This window comes from Scylla paramamosain, chromosome 9 (assembly GCF_035594125.1).
Source record: "Scylla paramamosain isolate STU-SP2022 chromosome 9, ASM3559412v1, whole genome shotgun sequence".
NCBI classification, from domain to species: Eukaryota; Metazoa; Arthropoda; class Malacostraca; order Decapoda; family Portunidae; genus Scylla; species Scylla paramamosain.
The window spans coordinates 6,102,209-6,120,392 of record NC_087159.1 but is presented as its reverse complement, the minus strand read 5'-3'; the positions used below and the strand labels follow the sequence as shown (position 1 = coordinate 6,120,392).

The 18,184-nt window shown below is 40.5% G+C and overlaps 1 long non-coding RNA gene across 1 annotated transcript in view; it reads right to left on the bottom strand.

The window, feature by feature from the left end:
- Positions 1-15,593, bottom strand: part of LOC135103466 (uncharacterized) — a 60,479-nt gene extending 44,886 nt beyond the window's left edge. The window contains exon 1 of the long non-coding RNA XR_010270070.1: positions 15,458-15,593. This is a non-coding gene — a long non-coding RNA (uncharacterized LOC135103466). The remainder of the gene's footprint in view (positions 1-15,457) is intronic.
- Between the last annotated feature and the right edge of the window lie 2,591 nt (positions 15,594-18,184).

Sequence of the window (18,184 nt, the reverse complement as noted above, 5' to 3'; positions counted from 1 at the left end):
TCTACTGCACAGATTTTTCGTCTTTCATCTCTTCTTCCTCATTTTTTTATACATACACATTCTGTGCACGCTTTTCGACACATACGTTACACGTCTTTTCTATACATCATATTACTCCTTTCTTCACACAGACATACACACACACATTCACTCTCTTTGTCCATATCTTTATGTAAATCATTTTTTTATGTTCAGTATTTCTTGTGTACATGTTCATGTTTTTGTTAAATAAAATAGAGAGAGTTTAACCAGTCTAACAAGTGGCTATAAATACAACCTTAGCTGGTGAACAAAAAGAGTTAAGAGATTAAAGGACTTGCAACTGCTGACGGTTACCTGTCGGTTTTCTCTTCTCTATCTCTGGCGAGTTAAGAGATTAAAGGACTTGCAACTGCTGACGGTTACCTGTCGGTTTTCTCTTCTCACATTCCTGGCGGCTTCCACCTAGATCACTAGATATGTACTCAGTACTTCAAAAATATAGCTACACACTTCCTGTATATAGATATTCTCTTCCATTATGTCATTTATCTCGCCAAATCTGAGCATTTGATAACTATTACGTAGATCAGCAGTCATTGTGCACTCTAACAACACATGTTTTTCGGTTTGAACATGAACACCGTCGCATAAACATACTCTCTGCTCAGTTGGCGTTCGACTCCACCTGCCTGTTTCAATTCTTAGATTGTGTGACATTAATCTCAGTCTTGTGAATGCCTCTCGCTGGTAATCGGGCACATACTTATCAGTCTTATAAATATTGTGAACTGTCAGTGTCGGATTAAAGTCATTCACATATGTCCGGATCTTAGTGGCACTGTTCGGTGTGTTCCTCAAAATATTTCTCAATTTTCCCATGGGGTCATTATCTGATATCAGGGATATTTCTCTATTAAGGAATCTATATCCAGGTGTGTTTTCTCTCCACACACACAGGTAAATGGATACGTAGATAGAAAGATAATTATTGAAGACAGCTCACAAATGATCGTTTAATCATACAATTGTGTAGCCCATCAATATAACAAAATGTGCCTGTGAGCATTGAGTACCAACAATTACAGACTTAAAAAGCAAAAATGCATCAGAATTAAAGGAAAAACATTAAGAACTCACTAAAGAGGGAAGCAAAACAAATAAAATGTAATAACAGATAAAACCTAAAATATGAAACGAGAAAAACTAGCGAAGCAATTAAACACACACACACACACACACACGAGTTACCAAACCATCAAATCACCCCGTTATCATTACATGTACGGTGTAAAATCAGGTATCGTTTACTAATCAGTTTGTTGTTATTGCCTCATCGTGGCGAGGGAGTGACGACCCTCACTGATGATGAGATTAATTATATCGTAGATTACTAAATTAACACAACACCAAACGACTAATAACAGCACAATTATCTCGTTCAGTTATTATCACGAGGAGGATTGAAAGGATAATGTTTATGCGTTGTCAAGGTGCAGAGGTAAACTGTTCTCTCTCTCTCTCTCTCTCTCTCTCTCTCTCTCTCTCTCTCTCTCTCTCTCTCTCTCATCCTTTACTCCTTCACACTCGTCCCTCCCTCGCCGTGCCCCGACTCCCACAGGAAAAGTTGGAATCAAATTATATAAAGTCAGAATCAATAATCCCTCCACTGATTCCTCTCTCCCAAGACCAGGGCGTCGGTAATCCCGCCTGATACACCCTTGAGTTTCGGGGATATTGGCCGGAATTGGAAGATAGGCGGGGAAGCTGGAGTTTGCTGTCCGACCCCTCCACTTAACCGACCCCATTCTTACCCTCTACTTTCTCGTTTTCTTTTACTCTTCCTTTTCAACGTTTTTCTCTTCTTCTCCTCCCAGCCTTTACTTAGTGTAGTCAATTTCGTTCTTACTCTCTACTTTCTTCTTCTCTTTCACTTTCCCTTCTCCTCGTTTTCCTTTTTTTCTTCCTCCTATAGCCCTCACTTAATCGATTCTCTTCTTACTTTCTTGTTTTTGTCTCCTCTTTCTCTATTTCTTCTTCCTCTTCCTCCTCCGCTTCCTCCTCCTAGTCTTCATCTAATCATTTCAATTCTTAGCTTTTACTTTTAATTATTCTTTCTCCTCTTCCTTCTCCTTCCTTCGGTTTTCATTTTCTATACACATCTCGTTGTTGCTGCTATTTTTTAGTTTTATCCTTCTTGGTCTCTTCCCTCAGCTCCTCCTCTTATTCCTCCTCCTATTCATCCTCCGACACTCTTTTCTTCATTGTTTTGCTTCATTTTCTCTTCTTCACACTTCAGTTACACAATATTCTCTCTGTCCGGTTTCGTAATGGTCTTGCAAGAGAGAGAGAGAGAGAGAGAGAGAGAGAGAGAGAGAGAGAGAGAGAGAGAGAGAGAGAGAGAGAGAGAGAGAGAGAGAGAGAGAGAGAGAGAGGAAAAACAACACTACAAACCCACGCAATATTTGATGGAATATATTGATGCATCTTTAATTTATATCCTCAGGTCTATTTATATGCTAATCTCGTGTCTTCCTATTGATCATAAAAAAAATTCTTGGTGCGCGATATTTCTTTCCCTTTACACACACTTTTCTTCACCTGCTACTAGTGCGCGGCCAAATAACTTAGGACTGGGCAGATTTCATCCCCTTTAAATACTGATACCCATTTCCCTTCGGTTCTCCCTCTCTTTCTCTCTCCCACTCTCTCTCATGCAGGTCGCCGCCAATTTCTGCTATGCCGTGTTGGGGTTCCGCGCTATCCATCACCTGATCTCTCTCTCTCTCATCGCTGCTCGCTTTCCGCATTGACGCAAATGTATTCACTCGTCCTCAGGGTATCAACAGACTCCACTGAAAGACGTATTTAAAGCCTTGCATGTTACGGCTTCGGCTTCATCCTCTCCCTAATTCGCTCACTGAAATGTATCAAGGGAGAGGAGCTCTTCCCGTTTCTTCAATATTTTTTAATCATTTGAAAATAAAGATGAATACATTTTATATTCAACTGGAAGACGGGTTTTAATACCTTGCACGTTACTGCTTCATCGTCTCTCCAACACACTCGTTAAGTATATATACGGAGAGGAGTTCATTACGTAGGTACAGTAGTTCAAAAAATCTCTGGAAAATAAAGAAGTATATATTCAACGAAAAGATATATTTAAGTCCTCCATGTTACGCTTCATCCTCTCTCCAACCCGTTCACGTGTATAACCAGAGACAAATATTTCACGTCTACCCAGCACTGGATCCTTCGAAAATAGGACAGAAGTGGATAAAGGGATACAAAATGCTTTTCTTTGTACACGAGGACATGGATATTACTGACCTACTCGTATGTGTTCTTGTCAATAGCCTATGTGCGTAAGAGAATATGATACAAAAGAAATCCTCGCCCTACCTCCTCCCTCCCTCCCTCCCTCCCTCCCTCCCTCTCTCTCTCTCTCTCTCTCTCTCTGGGAACGTGTAGCAAGGAAAGCAAATTTATAGGCTAAGAGTATGTTAAAATAATGAAAGTGCAGAAGCCTAACTTTCCTTATATATCTAAGAGAGAGAGAGAGAGAGAGAGAGAGAGAGAGAGAGAGAGAGAGAGAGAGAGAGAGAGAGAGAGAGAGAGAGAGAGAGAGAGAGAGAGAGAGAAACTTCAGGTTCGCTTAATGAAAACTTAGCGTCGAAGTCCACAAACTAAGCAAGGCCAAGCGCGCAAGAAGAAACCGCAGGGTATTCACAAGAGCAGGTGGAGGCGGAAGAGGGAAGAATAGGCCTGGCTGAGGAAAAAAACCGGGCGAAAGGGAAGAGAGGGGGAGAGGGAGTCAACGGTTTGGAGGCGCAGAAGGGAAATTCACTATTGACTATTGGAAGACTGTCCACGGCGATACGAATGGAAATCTTATTCGCCTTGCCCGCGGAAGGGAAGGAAAGGGGAAAGGGAAGGGGAAGGGAAGGGGAAGGGGAGGGGATGGGTATATGGAAGCAGATGGGATATTAGTAATGTAAACTGTGTGTGTGTGTGTGTGTGTGTGTGTGTGTGTGTGTGTGTGTGTGTGTGTGTGTGTGTGTGTGTGTGTGTGTGTGTGTGTGTGTGTGTGTGTGTGCAGAGTAGAATGTAGAGTAGAGTAGAGAGAGAGAGAGAGAGAGAGAGAGAGAGAGAGAGAGAGAGAGAGAGAGAGAGAGAGAGAGAGAGAGAGAGAGAGAGAGAGAGAGAGAGAGAGAGAGAGAGAGAGAGAGAGAGAGAGAGAGAAACGAATAAAGGGAGATGGATGCACTATACGAGGAAAGGCGTCTCAGTGTAGGAAAGCAGAATAAATATATTGATAAAACTATGATATTGGAGAAATTCTTGAGCAGGCCGCATCAATCTAGTAATGGAATTCTCAGAGACGGAGAAAGAAAAAGGAAGAGAGCAACAGAGAGAAAGAGAGGAGAGGGAGAAAGAGATGATGCATATTCTCACCACCAAGGTCAAGATGTTATACCTTTACTTTTTCTTAAGGTGTGCAACAAATATTATTTCTATTTTTTTTTGGAAAGTATTGTTATTATTTATTGACGATGGCTGGGGGAAGACTGCGCTGCTTGTGTGGCGTGAGGTGGCTGGAGGGAGACAGACAGACAAACTTGCAAATAGACAGACGGACAGAAAGGGTGACAGGTAGATCCTCATACACACACAAAGGGAAACATTGTAGGTTATTATTATTATCATTATTATTATTATTATTATTATTATTATTACTATTATAGATTGTGTTTAGAGCTGATGAGAAAGTAATGATATCACTTAACTTATTATCCTCCTCCTCATTATCATCATCACCATCATCATCATCATCATCACCTTATTATTATTATTATTATTATTATTATTATTATTATTATTATCATTTCTATTATTATTATCATTACTATCATTATTATTATTATCATTATTATTATCATCATCATCATTAGTATTAAGCATAATAATTACCATCATTACTATCAGTCTATAATTCTTATCATCGAATCATTGACAATAAGCTTGGATATTACGTTCAAAAAGCAGATCAGTGAGGGATTCCTTGCACTCCACTCACGGCTCTTAATGTTTTGTATTGTCAGTAATAACGGGGCTCTGTCCTGTCACGCTTCACGGCAAATACCGCCAAATGAAGCAGGAAATTATGCGATATTACACAAACGTCAATGACCAAAATGATGACGGAATTAAGTTTGTGTGTGTGTGTGTGTGTGTGTGTGTGTGTGTGTGTGTGTGTGTGTGTGTGTGTGTGTGTGTGTGTGTGTGTGTGTGCTAAACTGACAAAGTGCCACTAACTACTTTACTAGTATATAATTGTTCAATAGTCATAATTCCAAATGTCCATATAAACTTATATTTCATATGAATTTTAATAAAACTATATGAATATGTTGCATATTTTTTTTCATTACTTTCATTATTTCATATATTTCTTTTCTCCAGTGTGTTATTTCAATATATATATATTTTCATTGCAGTTACAACTTCACACTGTTTTCGCCAGGCTGTCCCATGCTCCGCGGCGACCACCAGCACATGCCAATCCACGTGTCCAGTTTCAACGAGAATTTCCAAAAAACATTTGTTGACGGTTTGCTTACACATACAAATCTTGTCTCTTGTTTTGTTGCCCTCTAACGTTCCAGGCTTCATAACCACGCCGCCTCCTGCAGTACCACACAATAAAACCCGAGGGATCTATTTAAAAGTTTTCATAATTGTCCACTGCTCCCGTTTCGCTTCTAATGCCCACTGCATGCATGCGCATTTCCTTCTGTTTATGACTTAAACCATTTCAAAAGAGAAGTTTCAAGGGACTTAACAATGTACATACTTTTGGACTTCGTTTCGGAGTATCTTCTGAAGGGATTGTCACCTTCAATGTTTTTTTTTCAGTTTTCTTGTCCTTGCTAAGAGTCCTCTTACAAAAAAAAAAAAAAAAAACGAAAAATATAATAAAAATAAACAAAAATAAAAACCTGAGTATGTTATTATAAACCAGGCAAAAACGACAAAACAATCCAGAGTTCACCACAATGCACACAACAACCCCAAACACAACTAAACATCCACAACCACAACACATTCAGAGCATCACCAGCACACAACGCAGCAACAAAAGTCAACCACCGCGCTACACCAACGTAGCGGTAAGAGAGTGGCGGGCGCGAGGTTGGCATGGGTAAGCGGCGAGGAATAGGGAGAGAGGAGAGGAAGAGAGAGACAGAGAGGAGAGCTGGGGGGTGTAGGGAGATGGCCGGTCTGGGTAACACTGGTGGAGCTGTCATTAGGGCGAGCCTATGTTGATGGCGCCACTCACCCATCACTCTCTTCCCTCGTTAGCAGGTAATTGCACCATTAAAGCCTCCGTTGTTCAGCGTTCATCTCCCACCCGTGAAAACCCAGTGAGAGAGAGAGAGAGAGAGAGAGAGAGAGAGAGAGAGAGAGAGAGAGAGAGAGAGAGAGAGAGAGAGAGAGAGAGATTTTTTTATATTTTTTCACTGATAACTCCTCTCTTTTGTTGCGAACGATGATGATGATGATTGGACTGAGGAGGAGGAGGAGGAAGAGGAGGAAGAGGATCACGATCATTGGACGGTGGAGGAAGATGAAGAGGAAGACATGGAGGAGAAGGAAGAGAAGGACGAGGAGGAGGATGAGGACAATGACGAGGACAAGAACGAGAACAAGTAAGAAGAGAAGAGAAGTAAGAAGGGAATAACAATAATGACGGTGATGATGGGGGTGGATATGTTGGCGGTTCGATGAAGATGGCAACAGTTGAATGGGTGTTGATGGAGATGCAGATGTGATATTACAATAGATTATGATGGAGACAGATGGGAGAGAGAGAGAGAGAGAGAGAGAGAGAGAGAGAGAGAGAGAGAGAGAGAGAGAGAGAGAGAGAGAGAGAGAGAGAGAGAGAGAGAGAGAGAGAGAGAGGTATTGGTAGTGATAGTGTTGGAGCGGAAAGGGAGTGGTGGTGGTGGTAGCACAAGGCGAAGAGAGGAGAGGAGAGATGGACTAAGAGAAAGAAAGTATAGATAGAGAACCATTACATGACGATACGAAATAATAATAAAAAAAAGTAGAGCATAAGAGGAAAAAAAAATAATGAACACAAAGAAAAAAAAAAGTAACAGACGAGTAATTCCATAGAAGGCTATTTTTAAAAGGACTCAGAAGGTGAAAAAAGAAAAGTGAAATAAAAAGTACTTCGTGACTCACTGAAAACACTGTTGGGGAAGGTCAAGAGATAATATAATTGCAAAAGGCTAAATTTCTCAGAGGAGAGTTACGGAGCCTTCTCTGTGTCACGTCTGCGTCTTACCTCTCCCTAGATTACATGTCATCCCATTCATGGATTGTATAATGAAGGAGAAGGAGGAGGAGGAGGAAGAGGAGGAGGAGGAAGAGGAGGAGGGGGAGGAGGAGGAGGAGGAGGAGGACTAGCAGAGTCAAGGGTATATCACGAAATTAGGTTAAGGGCGAGGAAACAAGTGGAACAAGAAGCGTAAGAAGAGGGAAACTGTAGAAAGAAGGAAAAGAAGAAAACTCACATCATAATTAAGTAAAAGGAAACTAGAGGTGTAAGAAAATTGAAGGAGCAGAGGGAAAGGAAGGAAAGACAACACTCGAATCGAATTACGAAAAGAGAGAAAGAAGAAGAAACCAGGAAGTGGAGGCTGAAAAGAAGAAATTAAAGAAGAACAAGAGGAGGAGGAAGGAACAAATACAGAGAAAACGGAGCAAGGAGGAAGGAGGAAAGGTAGAAAGGCTAGAAAGAAGTGAAAGGAACAAAAAAAAAAGGACAACTAAAAAAAGAGGAAACACTTACCTCAAAAATAAATAAATAAATAAACAAAAGGAAATAAATAAATGAAAAATAACAACTTGGAAATAAATAAATGAAAAATAACAACTTGGATGGTTTGACTTGAAATAAAGTTACCTCCTATTTCATACACCACAGATCCTTTATAAATGTACGAACATAACTGTAGATCCTAAATAAATGCAGACGTGAGAGAGCACATATATCCTACCTACTGACAGCACCATGTATCTACCAGAGGAGCAGTATGTCACCCTATGGAGCGCCTTATGTAACCCTTTATAGCACGTTATACAAGACGGGGAGGTGAGCGGAACTGAGGAAAATGCGCAAGAAAAACAATAATATTATGATGTATTTAATTAAGTGAATAATACGAAGGGAGATGAAGGGATTTGATGAAAAGTACGCGAGAAGGAAGAGGAGGAGGAGGAGGAGGAGGATTAAGGAGGGGAAGTTGATGATGATGAGGGGGAGGTGGAGAAAGATAAGGATAATGATGATGACGGACTCAAGGGAAGAGGCATGAACTATTTCTCTCTCTCTCTCTCTCTCTCTCTCTCTCTCTCTCTCTCTCTCTCTCTCTCTCTCTCTCTCTCTCTCTCTCTCTCTCTCTCTCTCTCTCTCTCTCTCTCTCTCTCTCTCTCTCTCTCTCTCTCTCTCTCTCTCTCTCTCTCTCTCTCTCTTCCAGTTCATGTTTTGGCAATAATTCCTCTAAATAATTAGAACTACATTTTTTTTTCTCACGTTTCCTAAATATTCTTCTTCTTTTTCTTTTTTTCTCCTTTCCTCTCCTTTAATTTTTCTGTATCACTCCCCGTTGCTTACTTTTGCTGTACTCTTACTGCTCTTTAGTGTCCCTAGAAAACAAAGTAAGTGATTTCATTAGTTTACCCTTCACATATTACAGTTTTCCATGGATAACACACGAGTAAGCTAGTAGAACAACAACAACCACACACACACACACACACACACACACACACACACACACACACACACGGTGCCCTAAGTAGCATTTTTGTATATTCATTTCCTTATGTATATTTTTGAGACCGCAACAGTAAGAAACTTTGCATGACTTCAGCAACACAAGGGAAAAAAATACACTGCAAAACAAAAAAAAAAAAAAAAAAAAAAAAAAACCGCAAATAAAAAAATAAAAAAAAATCGTATTATAACACTGAATCCCTCCATGGTTCGATTTTACTGTCCACATCTCATTGTCTTTGCTTTGCTATTCCTTGATACTTCTAGAAAACAATAATACTGACCTTTAAAATTTTCAAGTAGTATACACGTACGTTTTTATTATTATCTTAGGACATTTTTTAATACAATCTGCGTATAACTAATCTTCATACACGAAGGAATCCGAGTCTAACAACACACACATTAATCGTCCTTGTCCATAAATCTTTCAGGAGCTCCCTATTGACTATTCACTAACAACATAATTAGTCAGTCTATTTCATGCACCCTCTCTTCGTAAACTAGTTTCTTATTTATGCATTGCTTCGCTCTGTCTCTCTCTTTCCGTCTCCCGGTTTAAAGGACATCCCTTCCCCGCCTGTCCGTCACACGTCAAAGGTCTTTCAGTACTTCGAGTGACTTTTACAGCCATTGCATTTGCCTAATTGTGTCTTTGTTTCACTCACTATGTACTAATCTTTTTTATAACATGCATTGATGTTTTCGATACTAGTTAAATAATGAAGGAAACAAACAATCAGCAAACGAATAAAGACACAAAGACAGATAGATAAGTAATAAATAAATTAATAAATAAATAAAGTAAATAAGTAAATACATAAATACATAAATAGATAAATGAAATACAAAGAAAAGAAAAAAAAACAATATGATTTCAAGAGGCTAATTTGGATTCTGCCTTTGTGTTTTCATACTTTATACAGTTTTGAAATGTAGATTTTAATGAAAGCTAAATGAAGATAAAAAAAAATACGAAAAAATAAGAATAAAAACGTCACAAAAACGACAAAATGCTTTCTTCATCTTTTATCTCCTCCTCTGACATTCGCCATCCTCAACAAAAACATTTCTTGATTCGAGGAAAAGTTTGACTGCACAGCTGGCAAAAATTATTCACAATTTTCTTTCAGCACTAATATTCTTTCCTGCAATGTGTTTTCATATCCCCCTCCAACACCACCTCTTACCCCTCCCCCTTTCCTCCTCTTCCACCTCCTCTTCCTCTTCCACCCACTAATACTGACGTCGTTCCTCTTATCTATTCTTTATCTCACGACTCTTGCCTCTCTCTCTCTCTCTCTATCCCTCCTGCCCTCCACTCATCGGCGAGCCAGAATAATCCTACAAAGAGAACATCCCAAGCACCTCCTGGCCACTAACTCCTGCTCTCTTTGAAGTTCCCACAGTGGTGTCTCGGGCCACGGCAGCGCCTCGACCCAGCAAGATGTTAAGCAAAATGAAAAAAAAAAAAAAAAAAAGTCACGCAAACCCAGAACCAAAAGGGAGAAATCAGTGTAGGGTAAGAAGAAATAATAGAGGGTGGGATGGATTAGGAGGGGGAGGCCAAATAGGGAGCTTGTTGGGGGAAGAGGAGGGATGGATTATAGAGAAAAGAGCCATGGTGTGGAGGAGGCAGAGGAAAAGGAGGGAGGAGAAGAAGAACAAGAACAAGGACAAGAAGAACACGAACAAGAAAATAACAAAAAGAAAAGAAAAAGAAAAAAAGAAAAGAACAAGAACAAGAAGACGAAGAAGAAATAAGAGAAAGAACCTGTGAAAATAACAAAAGCAAAAAGACGAAGCAAAACCAGAATGACAAACAAAGAGAAAAGAGAGAAAGAAAAGAGGAAACTAAAGGAGACATCGTGCGTAAGCTACTGCAAGAGAGAGAGAGAGAGAGAGAGAGAGAGAGAGAGAGAGAGAGAGAGAGAGAGAGAGAGAGAGAGGCAGCACATGCATAAAATATAACATCTTTCGCTTTTACGACCTTTTTTTTTCTTTTCATTCATTAAAGTTTCAAGCACGGGCAGAGTCATACAAGGCCCAAATGTACGTACGTCCTGAAAGAGAGACAGAAAAAAAAGTAGCAGAGAAAAGAGTCACTGTGAGAAATGCATGAGTGTTGCAACCATGAATGAGGCAACGAAAAGGTCAAGTCTTCCCGCGTCCTGCTTTCAAAGGTGCACAGATTCTGAAGGCAAGCGTGAGGGGAGGTCCGTCCAGACAGCTTAGGCACCGACTGCTTCCTGGTCCTGCTTATTTCATGCTGCTACGCTGGTAATGATGGTGACTGTTTGGGATTACTAATGTTGCTGCTGATGATAGTGATGTTAATTGTTATCTTATTTATTTATTTATCTATTTTTTTTTTTTTAGCTTCATATCCATCCAGACAATTTATTTCTTCCAGGTGTAGGTTATTCAGGTTATTTCTTGATGCTGCTGCTGATAATGCTGATTGCTATTTTTCAAGCGTAAAGTCCACCTAGTCACCTTAGTGCTTCTATGTATAATTTGTCTGTTTCTTGCTGCTAAAGGTGATGACCGCTTTGTTTCTAGTAATGCTGCTAATTATGACTGCTATTGTACGAATATGTTTATGTATGTTTATGGTGGATAAGTGCACAAAATAGCTTCTCCCAAAAAAGGCTAAAGAATGATCTTCAAAAACGTTTGCCAAAGTCTCAATACTCCTCTCTTGAAACAGTTCAATTTATAGGAAAGAAAAAAAAAAAAAAAAAAAAAGAAAACTCGTACGCTTCCTAAGCTCACCGTGAGTGGAGGCATGGTAAGGTAAATAACATACGGACGGCCACGCTGCCTGGTCGCCGCCGCTCACTGAAATACCATTGTGAAGCACGGGAACAAGTTTAAACAAGTTGTGCATGTTAAAAATATCATTGCACGAAACTGCAAGCGATGTTGCTGCAGGTGGCAGCAGTGGAGAGAAATTTTAATGTAATAATTGTAGATGTTTGAGAAAGAGGTGAACGTCGGCACCAAAGGATAATTAATTAAATAAATAATAAATGTGAAGTCAGCGTGGAATACAATATATTTCCAAACAGCGCCAACATGTTATCATATGGTGACCATCACTATCACTACCGCCGCCATCAGTATCGTAGTGAGTGGTAGTGTCATGATCATTAATAAAACATGATTGTGGACCTCAACAAAACACTCACAGACACACGAACAACCAGTTATTTTTTTGGAAAAACGATAATTTTTGCCGTAAGTCATAACATATTATTGCTACCTTGCACAAAATCCTGCCATAATGATGAGAGCCAAACAATGCGCGTCATTACACTTTTGTCCCAGAGAAAATCTGTTCAGTATAATGAAAGGCTTAAAATATTAAAGCACACAGTGAATAACAATAAAAACGGGTTAATATAATGCACACACGTTTTGCAATTAAAAGCCTAGATAAGGGAACACACAAAAAAAAAAAATGCTACTCCCAAAAAGATAATTATAGTGGAAATATCAAAAAGTTGATCAGCATAGTTTTCTATTATTTCAGCAAGTTATTATCATTCTGATACTCTTGCAATAATGAGTTCTTCCATAAAGGATTGAGTTGGTAATGAACTAATCAGAATCACTTTTACATTTTTCTACCCATTTTCTCTCAAATGAACGAAGGTAAAGGCACAAAAACACAAGGAAGAGGAACGAGAGTGAATTTTTAAAATATATATGGAAGAGAAAGAAAATATCAGAATAGGGGATGAAGGAGGAGAAGGAGGAGGAGGAGAAAAATAAGTTTCTCATATGTTAAATCCTTAGAAAAGTAACTGGCTATGAGTGAAATGGAGAGAGAGAGAGAGAGAGAGAGAGAGAGAGAGAGAGAGAGAGAGAGAGAGAGAGAGAGAGAGAGAGAGAGAGAGAGAGAGAGAGAGAGAGAGAGAGAGAGAGACCCCTCACACACACAGCATAATCACCCTGCGTCTCCACGAAGTTAATTATCACATTCCTTAGTACAGTATAATAAGACAAATCAAATCCTTGTATAACATATGCCGGATCTGTCTCCTGCTCCCTTACCTCCCACGGCCCGTCTTGCTGATAGCTGGAGAGAGAGAGAGAGAGAGAGAGAGAGAGAGAGAGAGAGAGAGAGAGAGAGAGAGAGAGAGAGAGAGAGAGAGAGAGAGAGAGAGAGAGAGAGAGAGAGAGAGAGAGAGAGAGAGAGAGAGAGAGAGAGAGAGAGAGAGAGAGAGAGAGAGAGAGAGAGAGAGAGAGAGAGAGAGAGAGAGATTGTGTTGTGGGGGAAAGGAGAGAAGGAGAGGGAAGGGAAGATAGGAAGAGGGATGAGGAGGAGGAGTGTCATCGCTTCCTTTAATGACTATGTTGCGGAGAGTACCTCGTTTTATGTCCTATTATGCAATGTTAATGAGACAACAACGCCCGCTGTCTAATGTGTGTGTATGTATATGTGATAAGTATGTGTGTGTCAGCGAGAGAGAGAGAGAGAGAGAGAGAGAGAGAGAGAGAGAGAGAGAGAGAGAGAGAGAGAGAGAGAGAGAGAGAGAGAGAGAGAGAGAGAGAGAGAGAGAGAGAGAGAGAGAGAGAGAGAGAGAGAGAGAGAGAGAGAGAGAGAGAGAGAGAGAGACATAAAACCAGTAGATAATAGACAGACGCTGACAACAAAGAACCACGCCAACAGACACACATAGAAGGAAGAGGAAGAGGAAGAGGAGGAGGAGGAGGAAAAAGAAGGCGGCTGCAGCGGAAGACGAGAGGAGAAAGAAGAGAACCAAAACTGACAAAAAAAGAAGAGAAGATCATAAAAATAGGAAACATACGAGTTCATTTGATTCTCGTCCCAGCCATTTTATTTCCTGTCGTAAAATTTAGTTCCAGCATTCGTTTTTCGGGCGAGGGAGGAACGCAATGAAATCCTAAACGCCGCGCGCTGTCCGTAGTGTATGTAAGGGCGGCGGCGTGGCGGCAGCGGACCCCTGATGTAGAACACGCTCAACGCACCCCATACATAACTAAACGTGTCCCTTCAGGTTTCTGCAAATATACTGCGTGTCCCCTAAATATTCTAAACACGCGTAAAAATAAAAAAAATAACATTCAGCTCTGTATTTTAGTGTCGGGCCTTACATAAGTGACTCAAAAATGGTCACGGAACAAAGAAAAATGTAAGTTTGATTATATTTACTTAAAATATTGAGTTTTTAGTATGTGGAGAAATAAAGTTTGCCTCTTTAATTAATAAGCACTGTGTAAGTCATATGGTCCTTTGCTGTCCCCTTATTCTATGTCCTTGTATTCTTAAATAACTAACTTTAAAAAAATGTGGTACTGAAGAATGAAGAAAAGTAAGATAAAGCATCAAGCGGAGATTTGTTTAGTAAGTCATTTGTCACTAATTCTTTTCTTTCGCTCAGTCTTTCTCTTATATCTCCACTCTCTTCCTAGTTTTATCAACCATCCCCTTCTGACGTTTGTATTAATTTATTTATATTTATAACTTGCACTTCCTTTTATGTACGTACTTACCCTAAATTATTCTTGAATATCCGCCTTATTTCCTTCCTTACCCCTTCCCTGTCCACCCTCCTGTACATGATCAAGCTTATGGAAAAAAATATTTAAAATCTTCAGTTGATTTATAATTCCACTACGATCTCAGCTCATACAGGACTAATGCAAAGGTCAGACACGCTCGAGTAGGTCATGGTCGCCAGCATAATCCACCCTCCCACGTACTCAGGATACACGTACTTTCTAATTATCTACTACTATACTCGTATATATGTAGCATGTGCATAATTACGCATTTCAGTTGTATTTTTCATGAGAGAGAGAGAGAGAGAGAGAGAGAGAGAGAGAGAGAGAGAGAGAGAGAGAGAGAGAGAGAGAGCGTCCCGGGGAGGGGTGAGGCGAGGAGGGAGGAGGGAGAGGGGCGAAAGAGGGAGGAAAGGGAAGGAAGGACTGGAGGTGCTGTGGGGGGCAGTGGATAGTGACGTCACAACTACGCCACTCTTCATGTTTGAATCTGTACGGGTATTATGCAGACCTCGCCATCAGAGTCAAGAATAAACGCCTTAATTAAACAATTGGCAATGCACTATAGCGCCAATAATTGCAGCAGGGCGTGAAACAAGCTGTACCAAAATACCGTACTGTTTGGTGAATATGAGGAAAACGAAACCTCACCGCCTGAAACGCTTATTAGGGAATACCCATCATTCATTACCCGTCCCATTACAAGAGGATGAATCACTAGCCACAAACATTCGCATATCATGATTCAGTAAATACTACATATTAGAAAACTCACAGAAATAGATCCACCACCATTCCTGGACTACCCTTTAACAGGCTCCTTTAGACACACAGGAAAAGTCATCTCCCATACCACTGAACCGGTTGTTAAGACGCTTGTTAAGTCACCATACGAACTGATAAATCACCTCCCATCACCTCAGTACTCTTAACATGACACCATAAGATTGAAATTCCAGATAAACCCTTACTAGACTATATAATACAATGAACAATACTATAACATATAACAGACCGTTACCCCGTGACTCTACTGGATTCACGTATAACAGACTTAGTTATCACTCAAAATACACCATCATTCATATCTGTACACACCTGCATGTCTTCCTCCGCTGCTAAGGATATCCGACACACCATGAGAAACAACCACAGGCTGCCGCAGAGGACTGGCTGAGGTGGTGAAGTGCAAGCGCCGCGCCCATGGTCTCCACTAAACAAGTAGCTCCGCCCCCAACCCACATTCCCAAACAAGTGACAGTCTGAGTGCGCATTAACTACCGTTGTAACAACCACTACAGCCACACACAATAGTAATTCATCAATCATCATTAACTAGCTATACATTTTTGTAACTTTTTTTTTAAATTCCCTGCACAATTTACAGTCCTTCAAGCAATTTAAGGGAACAGTAATGGAAAAGGAACGGCAAGAAGTTTTAACATAGAAAGAATTTTTCATATTTCTCTTCAAATGAAATTTTTTCGTCTTCACTTCTAAAATAGAGACCTAAGTAATTGTCTTAATTATTTTCATTCTCGATTAATTTTGAAACGATTCGTTGCGCTCACTTTGATACTACGCAATGTTCTGCACTTTTCTCTCCTGACATCAGGCAGGTCTCTTGTATTCACTCCATTCACCTCCAAGGAACCTCCTTGATTTATCTCGTAGCTGCTGTGGCTTCTTTTCTTTCCTTTCCTCATTATCATTCATACCTCCCCTCTTTTATTCTTCTTTCTTGCTTCCATGATTCCTTTCTGTTTTCCCTTTTCCTTATGGAGAACACCACAGAGAGGTATTGTTCTCTCTCTCTCTCTCTCTCTCTCTCTCTCTCTCTCTCTCTCTCTCTCTCTCTCTCTCTCTCTCTCTCTCTCTCTCTCTCTCTCTCTCTCTCTCTCTCTCTTAATGTTCCCTTACCCTCCATCTCCCGTCAAAAGTTGTATTAATGTTGGTACTTTCACGCCCCGCCAAGTCCTTTGCGTGAAGAAAGGCATAATGAATTCAGACTTTTGCCTCGCTGCGTCAACACTAATTACTTGGCCGCCGGCGAAACAGTGGGAAGAGCGGGACGCGGGAAGGAAGCGAGAGAAAGAATATAGATCTAAGCGGGGATTCTGCCTTGTTCTCCCGGTGAAAATGGGGTTTATTCAGGCGTGTGTGTTGATGGGAAAGGGTAACAATGTCTATTTGCCTCACACTCGTGTTGTTTGTAAGAAACCTCAATGCTGACCTGTACACCTCCCTTCTACTCCTCTTCTTGTCCTGCTTCTCTTATTAATATTTTATGTTCTATCTGTTTGCCTCGTATTTACTATTGGCCGTGTGTAACCTCAACGCCTACCAGCACCTCTATTTTTCTGCTTCTTCGCTCCTCCCTCTTGCCTTTCTCCTTTCTCCTCGTCTTGTCTCACTTGTTAATGTTAAATGATTCGTCTGTATTGCAAATAGTACTTGTTTTTAATTGTTTTTATTCTTGAACTTTGTCTCTTGTCGCTTCCCCTCCTTCCCCTCTCTCTCTCTCCCTCTTTCTCTCCTATTTTTTTTTCTCTAAATATTATATGCATTGTTTATGTTACATGGTGTACTTACATTTTTCGCTGTGGTTATAAATCTTGCAGTCTACCTCCTGTCCCTTTCTTTTTCTTTCCTTCTTCCCTCCTCCTCCCCCTCTGCCCTGTAAATATTATATGTTTTATCTGTCTTACAACTAGTACTTCTTTTTTAGCTGTTGGTATAAATTTTGCAGTCTATTGCTTACTCCTCTCCTTCTTGCCTTCCTTCCTTCCTCCTCCACCTTTCACCTCGCCTACAAATATTGCATGCTTTAGGCAAGGTACAAAATACTGTAACTTTTCTTGTCCTTATATATTTTTTGCAGTTTATGTCCTCCCTCCACTCTCCCTTCACTCTCACCTTGCACGGTATACATGGTACGCTGTCTAATACAAATGCGAGAAATGTATAATATTCATACAAAAATCATACATAATACAAGTACCTTTTTGTTATGTATCTTATCTTCTTACTCCTTCCTTTCTTCATCTCTCCTTGCTAATGTTACACCATGCCAATAGTGTATCCTTTGTCGTGGCTATGAGCACCTTATTTTTCATGCTTACAATATTGGTAGTTATTTTTGTCCCTTGAATTACCAGTTTGTGTTTGCCCTACTTGGTATTTTGTCTTTGGTCACGAATACTCTCTTTTTCGATGTTGTTATGAATGCTGCAATCTGTTTACAATACGAATAATTCTCCCTCGGACGTTCAATTAACTGTTCTTGCTTTGGTCCACTCGGTCGTTCACTCCCCTCGTTTTCGTGCAGCGTCTGTGTAACTCCGGGACATGAAGTTCGTTTTTTGCTTCATAGGAAAAAGAAATCCAGTCTGCTTCACACGCGTTCTTTCCTAACACCTCGCCATTTTCAGCAGGTAATGCCACCCTTTCTTCTCGCCCATGCAGTGAGTGGCTTTCAACCTTCTCAGTATATTCAGGTCCTCTCACTTGACTGATCTCTATTTCATCCCTTTATACACTCCCATCCTCCCGTCCCTCTCACTTTTCCTTCCTTTGCGTCGCCTCTTCTTTAAAAATGCTGCCCCCCCACCCATCTCTCCTTCCTCTCCCTCTCAGCCTTAACCCTCCCTCTGTTACTCCTCCTCCTACACGCTGCTTCGACCTAACCCTGTAACCCTCCTCCTCCCACACAGAGCCCCTCCCTCACCTCGCCTGTCCCTCAGCATCGCTTAAAGTGATGCTTCTCCCCGCCCCACGCGCCCACCTCACTCCCTCTTCCTTCCTCAATGGCAATATCCATTCATG